This window comes from Oncorhynchus gorbuscha, linkage group LG09 (genome assembly GCF_021184085.1).
Source record: "Oncorhynchus gorbuscha isolate QuinsamMale2020 ecotype Even-year linkage group LG09, OgorEven_v1.0, whole genome shotgun sequence".
Taxonomy (NCBI): Eukaryota; Metazoa; Chordata; class Actinopteri; order Salmoniformes; family Salmonidae; genus Oncorhynchus; species Oncorhynchus gorbuscha.
Genome location: NC_060181.1, coordinates 47,491,502 through 47,504,382, shown reverse-complemented (window position 1 = coordinate 47,504,382; position 12,881 = coordinate 47,491,502). Strand labels below are relative to the sequence as shown.

Genomic DNA, 12,881 nt, shown 5'->3' with positions numbered 1-12,881 from the left:
ATTTAGTGGGTCATTCAGCATTGTATAATAATCCAGCTATGCTTAAATTAGCCACTCCTTTGATAAGGTGGAGTGATACAAGTCAGCAGGTTAATTTCTCCCAGGATCCACAATGGCTGTGTCATCCACCAATCTGTCAAAGGCGCAGCTGGTGAACACACATAGGTTGACACACAACAACAACACACACACCACATAGTACCCACACTAACCAGCCCACACACACATCAAACAAAGCTAACTATGCCTGTTGGTAACTAACCACACCACACCTTCCTGTCCCTAACAATACGGTCAGCACAGACAGACAGAATCTCTATTTTCCAACAGGGCTATACATTTGGGTGAGTTTTTTTTCTCGCCTAAGTAGCCTCGTTTCACTGCCAAAAATCTAAATAAACCATCTAGCGTTCAGCAAAATAACAACACAATGTCAAATACAAGTCAAATAATTAACATCCATTCAAATGAACCGTTACTCTCTCATGGTAAACCTTCCCTCTTGCGCAGACATTTAGAAACGAAACAAGACATTTTAAATATAAGCCAAGGGAGTTTTTTGAGCGAGAATAAAGGTGACTTTCGAGTAGTAACACATGTATAAAAGCAACAGAAATCTTTATTAAGAAGGGGTTAGAAGCGTCTTATATGGTGAGCTACCGAGTGGCTAGGACAGGCAAGCCCCATACTATTCTGGAGGACTTAATTCTTCCTGCTGGTGCCGCCATGGCTGGGACAATGCTGGGGAAAAAGGCCCAATAAACTATATAGACATTGTCTTCATCAAACAACACTGTTTTATGACGCATCAGTGACATGGCAGGAGATGTTTTGAAACAATTACTGCTTGCATACAAACCAGTGAATTATATGTGTTACACCTGGATGAGTCAATAGATATGGCGGGCCTGGCACAGATCCTGGTATATGTTCGTTACGTTTATAGGGGGGGGGGTGGTCAATTAAGGAAGACTTCCTCTTCTGCAAACCACTGGAAACCAGTGTACTGATGACGCTGATTGCACAAAAGCCAAGACAGGAAGACATAGTAAAGTGGTAACGCGTGCAAGCAGTTGCTCCCGACGCCACTTGGGTGCACTGCAGCATCCACCAAAAGGCTCTTGCTGACAAGGGAATGGCTGACAGCTTGAAATACGTTTTGGACACTACAGTGAAAATGGTTAACTTTTGTTAAAGCAAGGCCCCTGAACTCTTGTGAATTTTCTACATTGTGCAATGATATGGGCAGCGACCATGTAATGCTTTTACAACATACAGAAGTGCACTGGTTATCAAGGGGGAAAGTATTGACACGTTTTTAAAAATTGAGAAACGAGTTTATAGTTCTCTTTTACTGACCATAAGTTTCACTTGTCTGACCGCTTGCATGATAACGAGTTTCTCACACGACTGGTCTATTTGGGTGATGTTTTTTCTTGCCTGAATGATCTGAATCTAGGATTACAGGGACTATATGCAACTATATTCAATGTGTGGGACAACATTGAGGCTATTAATAAGAAGTTGGAGCTCTTCTTTGTTTGCATCAATAAGGACAACAAACAGGTCTTTCCATCATTATATGATTTTTTTGTGTGCAAATGAACTCAAGCTTACGGACAATGTCAAATATATACAGTATATAGCAAAGCACCTGAGTGACTTGGGTGCGAAATGTACAACACAAGCAACTGGATTCGTTATCCCGTTCATGCCGTGCCTCCAGTCCACTCCACGATATCTGAACAAGAGAGCCTCATCGAAATTGCAACAAGCTGTTTTGTGAAAATTTTAATTAATCAGAAGCCGCTGCCAGATTTCTGGATTGGGCTGTGCTCAGAGTTTCTTGCCTTGGCAAATTGAGCTGTTAAGACACTGATGCCCTTTACAACCAGGTACCTACAGTGGGGAGAACAAGTATTTGATACACTGCCGATTTTGCAGGTTTTCCTACTTAAAAACATGTAGAGGTCTGTAATGTTTATCATAGGTACACTTCAACTGTGAGAGACGGAATCTAAAATAAAAATCCTGAAAATAACATTGTATGATTTTTAAGTAAATAATTTGCATTTTATTGCATGACATAAGTATTTGATACATCAGAAAAGCAGAACTTAATATTTGGCTCTTATCCAGAGTGACTTACAAATTGGTGCATTCACCTTATGACATCCAGTGGAACAGTCACTTTACAATAGTGCATCTAAATCTTAAAGGGTGGGGGTGAGAGGGATTACTTATCCTATCCTAGGTATTCAGCTCCCTCCAAAGATTCTCTATTGGGTTCAGGTCTAAAGACTGGCTAGGCCACTTCAGGACCTTGAGTTGCTTCTTATGGAGCCACTCCTTAGTTGCCCTAGCTGTGTCATGCTGGAAGACCCAGCCACAACCCATCAATGCTCTTACTGAGGGAAGGATGTTGTTGGCCAAGATCTCGCGATACATGGCCCCATCCATCCTCCCCTCAATACGGTGCAGTCATCCTGTCCCCTTTGCAGAAAAGCATCCCCAAAGAATTATGTTTCCACCTACATGCTTCACGGTTGGGATGGTGTTCTTGGGGTTGTGCTCATCCTTCTTCATCCTCCAAACACGGCAAGTGGAGTTTAGACCAAAAAGCTCTATTTTTGTCTCATCAGACCACATGACCTTCTCCCATTCCTCCTCTGGATCATCCAGATGGTCATTGGCAAACTTCAGACGGGCCTGGACATGCGCTTGCTTGAGCAGGGGGAACTTGCGTGCACTGCAGGATTTTAATCCATGACGGTATAATGTGTTACTAATGGTTTTCTTTGAGACTGTGGTCCCTGCTCTCTTCAGGTCATTGAGCAGGTCCTGCCGTGTGGTTCTGGGCTGATCCCTCACCTTCCTCATGATCACTGATGCCCCACGAGGTGAGATCTTGCATGGAGCACCAGACTGAGGTTGATTGACCGTCATCTTCAACTTCTTCCATTTTCTAATAATTGCGCCAAAACATGTTGCCTTCTCACCAAGCTGCTTATCTATTGTCCTGTAGCCGATCCCAGCCTTGTGCAGGTCTACAATTTTATCCCTGATGTCCTTACACAGCTCTCTGGTCTTGGCCATTTTGGAGAGGTTGGAGTCTGTTTGATTGAGTGTGTGGACAGGTGTCTTTTATACAGGTAACGAGTTCAAACAGGTGCAGTTAATACAGGTAATGAGTGGAGAATAGGAGGGCTTCTTAAAGAAAAACTAACAGGTCTTGTGAGAGCTGGAATTCTTACTGGTTGGTAGGTGATCAAATGCTTATGTCGTGCAATAAAATGCTAATGTAATACTTAAAAATCATACAATGTGATTTTCTGGATTTTTGTTTTAGATTCTGTCTCTCACAGTTGAAGAGTACCTATGATTTTTTTAAATGACAGACGTCTACATGCTTTGTAAGTAGGAAAACCTGCAAAATCGGCACTGCATCAAATACTTGTTCTCCCCACTGTATGTGAGAGTGGATTCTCGGCTTGCGATTATAATTTTAGAAAACAATTATTGTAATTCATCCTATCATGACTGGCCTGTTCGGGTCAGGTTACCGTGGATCACAGTCCTACAGAGACATCTCTCACTTCTGCAGAGGGGGAGAGGTATAGAGGGATTGATGGGGGGGTTTATGACACCTCATGCCAATTGTAAATCTTAAAGCAGTACATGAATCCTTTGTCCTCTCAGTGTGGAGGATTGGAATGTATGGTGGACCTAATGGGGAATCTACCTCAGAACGGTAACATGCAATACATGGACTTAAGGACAATATATTTCATCAGCCAAAATGGTGGTAACAGCGATAGTTGGAATATGAAAATGAATGTTGTTTTTGTTGTTATTAAAAGTTAAATGACGACGTTATAACAAAAACATTGTAACTTCGAGAGTTTTCATAATATGTACATGATGTTTACATACTGTTCATTATACAAATCAAAGAGAATATCTTTGAAATGATGAACTGTGATTTAAGTTGTCCAAACTAGATCAGAGTAAAACTTGTCATAAAGACAGAAATGCCCCTTTCTACACTGGGGAATAAAACATGTGAGTTAAGAATTTACTTATCAGACTAAAACGGACCACAGCTGCAGCATGATCTAAGATAGCAGCAACCCCACAATTGCAGCACGAGGAAGAGGACAAAAGAAACTCTTAACAATCAAGGCTACGATTGAGTACTAGGTCTACGAAGGTCAATTAAAGAAGGACCAACCAGCTATTCTCTTCAAATCATCAGTTGTCTACATGGCCCTCCTGTCCATGCTGGCAGCGTCGACACAGCTGATTAGCCTCCTCCGAAGTCCACTCTCACAAACGAGTGCAAGGGAACAGACCACTAAGAGAAAAGACACTGACATGGTGTGGACAATCAAAGACTTACACGCGATAACGAAGGAGACCTCCATTGAAGGAATAGTCCTCGTCGAACCGCCCAGTAAGCAGAACTCGGTCCACAAAGAGACTTTCAACAAGTAATTACATCGTTATAATTCTGACCCATAAGAGCGGCAGCTCGAGGCAAGGTGCTAGGGCTAAGCTAAGCATGGTTTACAAATGTATCCAAGTGTGCTTTTCTCTCGTGCACTCTCTCTCTTTCTAAATCCCCATCTTGTGTAACACGTGTCATATTCTGTAGAAGGTCTGCAAAACTGAGCAAAACTGGGCAAAAATTAAACACCCACACGTGGTCCCCCTTTCATGGTCGACGAAAGAACTGGACCAAAGCACAGCGGGGTGAGCGTACATATTCCTTTATATTAGGATGACGCCGACAAAAACAACAAACAATACAAAAACAACTGTGAAGCTTAATTAAAAGTTATGTGCCACAACCAAAGTTAACTTCCCACAAAGAAAGGAGGGAAAAGGGCTACCTAAGTATGGTTCCCAATCAGAGACAACGATAGACCATGATTGAGAACCATACCCGGCCAAAACATAGAAAAACAAAATCATAGAAAAAAATGCCCACCCCACATCACACCCTGACCTAACCAAATAGAGAAATAAAATGGCGTGACACCCCCGTTGGGACCATATTCCCAAGCAGCTCAGTGCAGTCAGACCTTTGATGATTTTGTGCCACCAGGGCCACAATAATGTTCCCCCTCTCTGAATGTCAGAGTGTGATCCCCTTCCCATGGGTTATGACAGCCTGTGTTGCCAGCAGTGCTGGGTGGGAGCACCCCACCGGAATCTTCACCGGCTAGGTACAAGGTCGTCAAGGTTCTCATTAGCAGCATTGAGAATTTCCTTGTATATTATGACCATATTCCCAAGCAGCTCAGTGCAGTCAGACCTTTGATGATTTTGTGCCACCAGGGCCACAATAATGTGCCCCCTCTCTGAATGTCAGAGTGTGATCCCCTTCCCATGGGTTAGGACAGCCTGTGTTGCCAGCACTGCCTGGGTGGGAGCACCCCACCGGAATCTTCACCGACTAGGTACAAGGTCGTCAAGGTTCTCATTAGCAGCATTGAGAATTTCCTTGTATATTATGCTCACCCATCAGGGGGCTCAGGCTTTGTAGGACCAGCCCTGCCAGGCAGGCTCAGAATCCTGAGGGGGCGGTGTTGCTCTAGTAGGTCTCTGACCGCATTTTGGCTGCATACAGGTAGCTTACAGCCGGCCCATAAAGCAGATAGGGACGTCTCTTTAGTGTCTGGGTCATTCAGGTTGGTCTAGAGTGTAGGGTTGTGGACCGTTCCATCAATATAGGACTATAAATAAATATATTAGATGTATAATCTATTATGTATATCCCTCATCTGCACAAAATTGAAAGCTCTCTCACATCCCCTGCTGACAGACACACATGGTTCTGGGATATGCAACCATTTCCTTTCACACTCACTTAACGCCACACTTTCCCAAACACCAAAAACACACCCCACATCTTCCATCACAATACATCCACACACACCCACATACTGTGCCTTATGTCTACTGTGTTTTTATCTCCACCGTGTTGAATTAGTATTTTTGTGTTCCAATTAGTTATATTTGAAGATTGCTTTTCTATCAATTCATTTGTATTATTGTAATCCCTACCAGGGCTAGTATTGTGTGTTCCATTATTCACCTCCTCTACGAGAACTTCGTAATTCTTAGAATAGCCATGGAGTAGTCTTTGTGTCTCTGAACATTTGGTTATCAAAATACAGTTTATCGACTACGAGACATACCCGTTTCCCTTTAAATCTATTTTCCTTGAAGATCGGATACAGAACTTTGAGCGGTTCTGCAATTTCCTTCGGGAACTGATCATTCCTGCCTATTTTTGTGCCAGCCAGTCTTTTACCCAGGCTTTTAACCATTATTTTATCTTTAAAGAAAGCAAATTTGGCAATGATTGGGCATTCATACCTCTGTCCGAAACGGTGCACACGTTCGAGTTGGATTTTGTCAACAGCTTTGTGTGGGATCTGATGCGCTGTAAGGAGGAACTCCCTAACTACACATTCAGGAACTTCTACTTCTTTCTCTTGGATACCTGTAAGTACCAGATTTTCTCTCGTGGATCTGGTCTGTATGTCAAGTAAGGCTTCTCTCAGAAAGATGTTCTCCTTTTTAATTAACATCGGTTTCAATCTTATTGACTGTCCCTTTTAGCTTGTTTTTATCTTTCTCCAATGTCGCAGCATTTTACTCACTCATCTCGAGGCTTGCCTTCAACACTTTTATATAATTACTGACTAGTTCAAGTATGCCCAGTTTGACATTTACTCATTTTAACAGATCGATTTCAACCTTTACCATTAAAGTGTCTGTGTCTGTAGAAGAGTCACTTCTTGTTTTGAGATTTGTTTCACTCTCCGTCATGTTTGGGTGTTGCTTGTTTTCGTAATATTTGTAGATACATTTCTCAAGTCTTATGATTTTTTTGTGTTGATATCCAGATTGAAGGTTATTACCCACCAGTTTGTGAAGTGCTAATATTTATTCTAGCTTACCGATATGGGTTTTATCTTGAGGTCTTGAGGTGAGCTGCTGCTGTGCTGCTGTGTTCAGTCCGCCATTTTGAAAAACGAGCAATGGACATTAGACCAGTGGAAATCTGATGAGTCCAAATGTACGATTTTTGGTTCCAACCGCCGTGTCTTTGTGAGATGCAGAGTAGGTGAACGGATGATCTCCGCAATTGTGGTTCCCATCATTGAAGCATGCAGGAGGAGGTGTGATGGAGTGGGGGTGCTTTGCTGGTGACACTGTTGGTGATTTATTTAGAATTCAAGGCACACTTAACCTCTTGCTCATACCTGTCACGCAGGCGTCCCATCTAGAGCTCTGGAAATGCAAATGCGCTATGCTAAATGCTAATAGTATTAGTTAAAACTCAAACGTTCATTAAAATACACATGCAGGGTACTGAATTAAAGCTACACTCGTTGTGAATCCAGGCAACAAGTCAGATTTCTAAAATGTCTTACGGCGAAAACATAGCACATATTTATGTCAAACCACCACCGCAGACATAGCCCATTAGCATAGCCAAGTAGGAAAAAATATGCAATCAACAAACGCAGGATTAAAAAAAAAAAACATTTCACTAACCTTTTGAAATCTTCATCAGATGACAGTAATATAACATGTTACACAGTACATTCATTTTTTTTCAATAATCTGCAATATATATCCATAAATCTCTGTTTACAATGACGTTCAAAAAATTCTACTAAAATGTCAGGAGAAATTAAATAGCTCCGGCAGATAACGTCAGCTAACAAGGAATACACATCATAAACTTTGACTAAATATGCATGTTTTACATATGTATAGGAAGATACACTTCTTCTAAATGCAAACGCTGTGTTACATTTATTTTTAACGTTACAGTTTGCGTTTACTAGGCTATACTAGGAGTCGGCGCTCCAAATGTATCATTATGCCTCCTCTATCTTGGAGTCGACAGAAACCCAAAATTAACACATAAATATTCCCTTACCTTTGCTGTTTTTCCATCAAAAGACCTGGAAGGGATTATACTTACCAAAACAGCGTTTAGTTTTCAAGTCTGCGTCTTTCGGTTCTCAAAATAGCCACTTTTCTGTCGAAATGTAGGCAAAATTCACGTCGAAATTATATATTATATGTCGAGTAAACTTGTCAAACTATGTTCATAATTAAGCTTTAACATGTTATAAAGGTGTACAGCAATTGTGAGGACGAAGCGAAACACACACGTCTTGTAATTGATCCTGAAGAAAAGAGAGAGCGGGAGCAGAGCGTGCATAAACGTACACTTTTTTTACGCGTGACCGAGACCTTTCGGCACGCTCAACGTCTCGTGAGCACGCGATTCACACAATGAGAAGCCCCATTGAAAGCAGGCTTCGTGCTGAACACGTAGGAACTGTTCCCAGAGCGGTAGTTGTTTGGGAAGGCGTTTAAGATGACGTCAAAGTTGGGCCAACTTTTTCCATGACAAGAGAGATTTTGGGAGAATGCATGCCCTGAGACTTCTGCTTTACATAGAGACAAAATTTAAACAGTTTTAGAAGCTTTAGAGTGTTTTCTATTCGATAATATTTTTTTATATGCATATATTAGCAAAATTTATCCTGTTTTATATGGGTACCCAATTCCTCCATTAGGGGCAGTAAACAGGGCTAGGCTTAAGAGGTTAACCAGCATGGCTACCACAGCATTCTGCAGCGATATGCCATCCAATCTGGTTTGCGCTTAGTGGTATAATGGTTTTCTTCTGGGGAAAGAGAGGCGGACCAAAATGCAGCGTGGTTAGATGAAAGTACAACAATCTACAAAACAAGAAAATTTTGTGCATCTTTAATAAAGATGAAAGTACAACAATCTACAAAACAAGAACCGTGAAAAAACCAAAACAGTCCTATCTGGTGTCACAAACACAAAGACAGGAACAATCACCCACAAAACCCAACACAAAACAGGCTACATAAATATGGTTCTCAATCAGAGACAATGACTAACACCTGCCTCTGATTGAGAACCATATCAGGCCAAACATAGAAATAGACAAACCAGACACACAACATAGAATGCCCACCCAGCTCACGTCCTGACCAACACTAAAACAAGGAAAACACATACGAACGATGGTCAGAACGTGACAAATGGGACTATCATTTGTTTTTCAACAGGACAATGACCTAAAACAAACCTCCAGGCTCTGTAAGGGTTATTTGACCAAGGAGAGTGATGGAGTGTTGCATCACCTGACCTCTACCGAATTGAGATGGTTTGGGATGAGTTGGACCGCAGAGTGAAGAAAAAGCAGCCAACAAGTGCTCAGTGTATGTGGGAACTCCTTCGAGACATTTCAGGTGACTACCTCATGAAGCTGGTTAAGAGAATGCCAACAGTGTGCAAAGCTGTCATCAAGGCAAAGGTGGCTACTTTGAAGAATCTCAAATATAAAATATATTTTGATTTGTTATTAAACACTTTTTTGGTTATTACATTATTCCATATGTGTTATTCCATAGTTCTGATGTCTTCACTACTTTTCCACAATGTAGAAAGTTATTTTTTTTAAAGAAGAAGAAAAACCCTTGAATGTCCAAACCTTTGACTGGTACTGTATGTAAAAAAATAGTATTGAATGTCCAAGAGGCTAATACACCCTTAGGGGCAGTAAACACAGAGTTAATACCAGGCTGAGTGCTGGTTCTCTCTAGGGGCAATGTTTCTCTCTGTACCCCCAATCTCAGGTATCCAAGTGGGGGGAACGATATGGGGGGCTAGCTTGGCTAAATTTAGGACCTGGAGGATCACATTTTGACATTGGATTAAGTGGAATGATGAGAGCACTCTTGGGAATGGAGCTTTTTTTAGCTTGTGTTTTCTCCCCCGCTTGGCATTCTCCCCTCGATTAGTCCTTGTGTGTGTTTACGTGTATGTTTTCTCCCGTCGATTAGTCCTTGTGTGTGTGTGACTGTGTGTTTACGTGTATGTTTTCTCCCATCGATTAGTCCTTGTGTGTGTGTGACTGTGTGTTTACGTGTATGTTTTCTCCCATCGATTAGTCCTTGTGTGTGATTACGTGTATGTTTTCTCCCATCGATTAGTCCTTGTGTGTGTTTACGTGTATGTTTTTTCCCCTCGATTAGTCCTTGTGTGTGTTTACGTGTATGTTTTCTCCCCTCGATTAGTCCTTGTGTGTGTGTGACTGTGTGTTTACGTGTATGTTTTCTCCCCTCGATTAGTCCTTGTGTGTGTTTACGTGTATGTTTTCTCCCCTCGATTAGTCCTTGTGTGTGTGTGAGACTGTGTGTTTACGTGTATGTTTTCTCCCCTTGATTAGTCCTTGTGTGTGTGTGACTGTGTGTTTACGTGTATGTTTTCTCCCCTCGATTAGTCCTTGTGTGTGTGTGACTGTGTGTTTACGTGTATGTTTTCTCCCCTCGATTAGTCCTTGTGTGTGTTTGTGACTGTGTGTTTACGTGTATGTTTCCTCCCCTCGATTAGTCCTTGTGTGTGTGTGACTGTGTGTTTACGTGTATGTTTTCTCCCCTCGATTAGTCCTTGTGTGTGTGTGACTGTGTGTTTACGTGTATGTTTTCTCCCCTCGATTAGTCCTTGTGTGTGTGTGACTGTGTGTTTACGTGTATGTTTTCTCCCCTCGATTAGTCCTTGTGTGTGTTTACGTGTATGTTTTCTCCCCTCGATTAGTCCTTGTGCGTGTGTGACTGTGTGTTTACGTGTATGTTTTCTCCGCTCGATTAGTCCTTGTGTGTGTGTGACTGTGTGTTTACGTGTATGTTTTCTCCCATCGATTAGTCCTTGTGTGTGTGTGACTGTGTGTTTACGTGTATGTTTTCTCCCATCGATTAGTCCTTGTGTGTGTGTGACTGTGTGTTTACGTGTATGTTTTCTCCCCTCGATTAGTCCTTGTGTGTGTGTGACTGTGTGTTTACGTGTATGTTTTCTCCCCTCGATTAGTCCTTGTGTGTGTGTGACTGTGTGTTTACGTGTATGTTTTCTCCCATCGATTAGTCCTTGTGTGTGTGTGACTGTGTGTTTACGTGTATGTTTTCTCCCATCGATTAGTCCTTGTGTGTGTGTGACTGTGTGTTTACGTGTATGTTTTCTCCCCTCGATTAGTCCTTGTGTATGTGTGACTGTGTGTTTACGTGTATGTTTTCTCCCATCGATTAGTCCTTGTGTGTGTGTGACTGTGTGTTTACGTGTATGTTTTCTCCCCTCGATTAGTCCTTGTGTGTGTGTGACTGTGTGTTTACGTGTATGTTTCCTCCCCTCGATTAGTCCTTGTGTGACTGTGTGTTTATGTGTATGTTTTCTCCACCGCTTGGCATTCTCCCCTCGATTAGTCCTTGTGTGTGTGTGACTGTGTGTTTACGTGTATGTTTCCTCCCCTCGATTAGTCCTTGTGTGTGTGTGACTGTGTGTTTACGTGTATGTTTCCTCCCCTCGATTAGTCCTTGTGTGACTGTGTGTTTATGTGTATGTTTTCTCCACCGCTTGGCATTCTCCCCTCGATTAGTCCTTGTGTGTGTCTGTGTATTTACGTGTATGTTTTCTTGTAAACCTTGAGTTGCGTGTTGAGGGTGAGGAGGTATGTGGATGTTTTACATGCACAAACTGGAATGTCTACCAATATAGACCCTGGGCCATGTCTCCTGTCTTCCTGGAGCTGTTGTTGGCCAAACAAACATACACACATACATACACGCACATGTGCACACGCGTGCGCACACACGCGTTAGGAATGCCACATCAGCTGTTGTGTTCCTGGTGTGTGTCCAAGTCTCCACTCCCTCAAACCTAGTCTGACAGGTGTGCTGCTCCATGTCTGTGTCTGTGTGTTCACATACACCAGTCATCTCATACATCAGCAGCAATATCACTCCTGTTATCATTGGGTTGGTATGTTGTTCTGATTTTGGGCCTGTTGACTTTATGTTCTAGGCCAGGTATTCCCAAACTGTTATTACGCGCAATGATGTTGGGGGTATGCCAAAAAATAATATATATTTCTTTCACATTTTCAAACAGTCCATTTAGATTTTCCAACGGGGATAAACATATGAGTTTTTCTCAGGCCTGAGTAGCCTCGTTTCACTGCCAAAAATAAAATGAAACCATCTAGTGTTCAGCGAAATAACAACACAATGTCAAATACAGGTAGCCTAATCAAATAATTAACATCCAATTACATTAACCATTACTTTCTCGCGGGAATTCCATTAACGGTCACATGTAACCTTGCTGCTGCTCATTCCGTTTGCTCTAAAATGGATAAATGGTTAAAAAAAAGTAAGGTCTGCTGTAACGATCTGAGTGTAGTGGGTGAGGAGTCAGGCGCAGGAAGCAGAGAGTTCAGGTGAGTGCTATTTTAATGCACAGACAAACGGTGAACATAAGCCAACCCTCACGAACACACAGGGCGTAAAGAACAAACAAATGCCCCAAACAGGGGGACTTAAACTGTCCAGGGAAAACCCACAAAATGGGAAAACACAAAACCCATAGACGTGCACACAAGTACACTAAACAGACGGTCACAATAATTAATCCCGCACAAGGAACTCTGCGGGCCGGCTGACTAATAAAGCCTTACTACCTAACTCAAAACAGGTGCACTCAATCAACACATAAGGAGGGGGAGGAAATAATCAGTAGCAGCTAGTAGGCCGGCGACGACAACCGCCGAGCGCCACCCGAACGGGAAGGGGAGTGTCCTTCGGTCGGAGTCGTGACATCCTCGTCCATAGAGACACAAAGCAGCTCTACACCTGCACCTCTCGATGACACAAGTTGTTCTGCTTCCACGAGCACATCCAATGCTAGCATCAGTAATTCTACATGTTTTGTTTTCCCATCTAGCATGGACAGTGACCGTTGTGAATCTGATGCAGCCAAAG

At 42.3% G+C, this 12,881-nt stretch overlaps 1 protein-coding gene across 8 annotated transcripts in view; it reads left to right on the top strand.

Annotated features, from left to right (window-relative positions):
- LOC124043720 (LIM domain only protein 7-like) overlaps positions 1 to 12,881 on the top strand; it is a 135,180-nt gene that overhangs the window by 17,629 nt on the left and 104,670 nt on the right. Inside the window, exon 1 of one of the 8 annotated variants that reach the window (XM_046362610.1) lies at positions 9,296 to 9,320. The exons of the other annotated variants lie outside the window; for them this stretch is intronic. The gene's annotated coding sequence lies outside the window, so the exon portion shown is untranslated. Of the gene's footprint in view, positions 1 to 9,295; positions 9,321 to 12,881 lie in introns of those variants that run through there. 8 annotated transcript variants of the gene reach the window in all.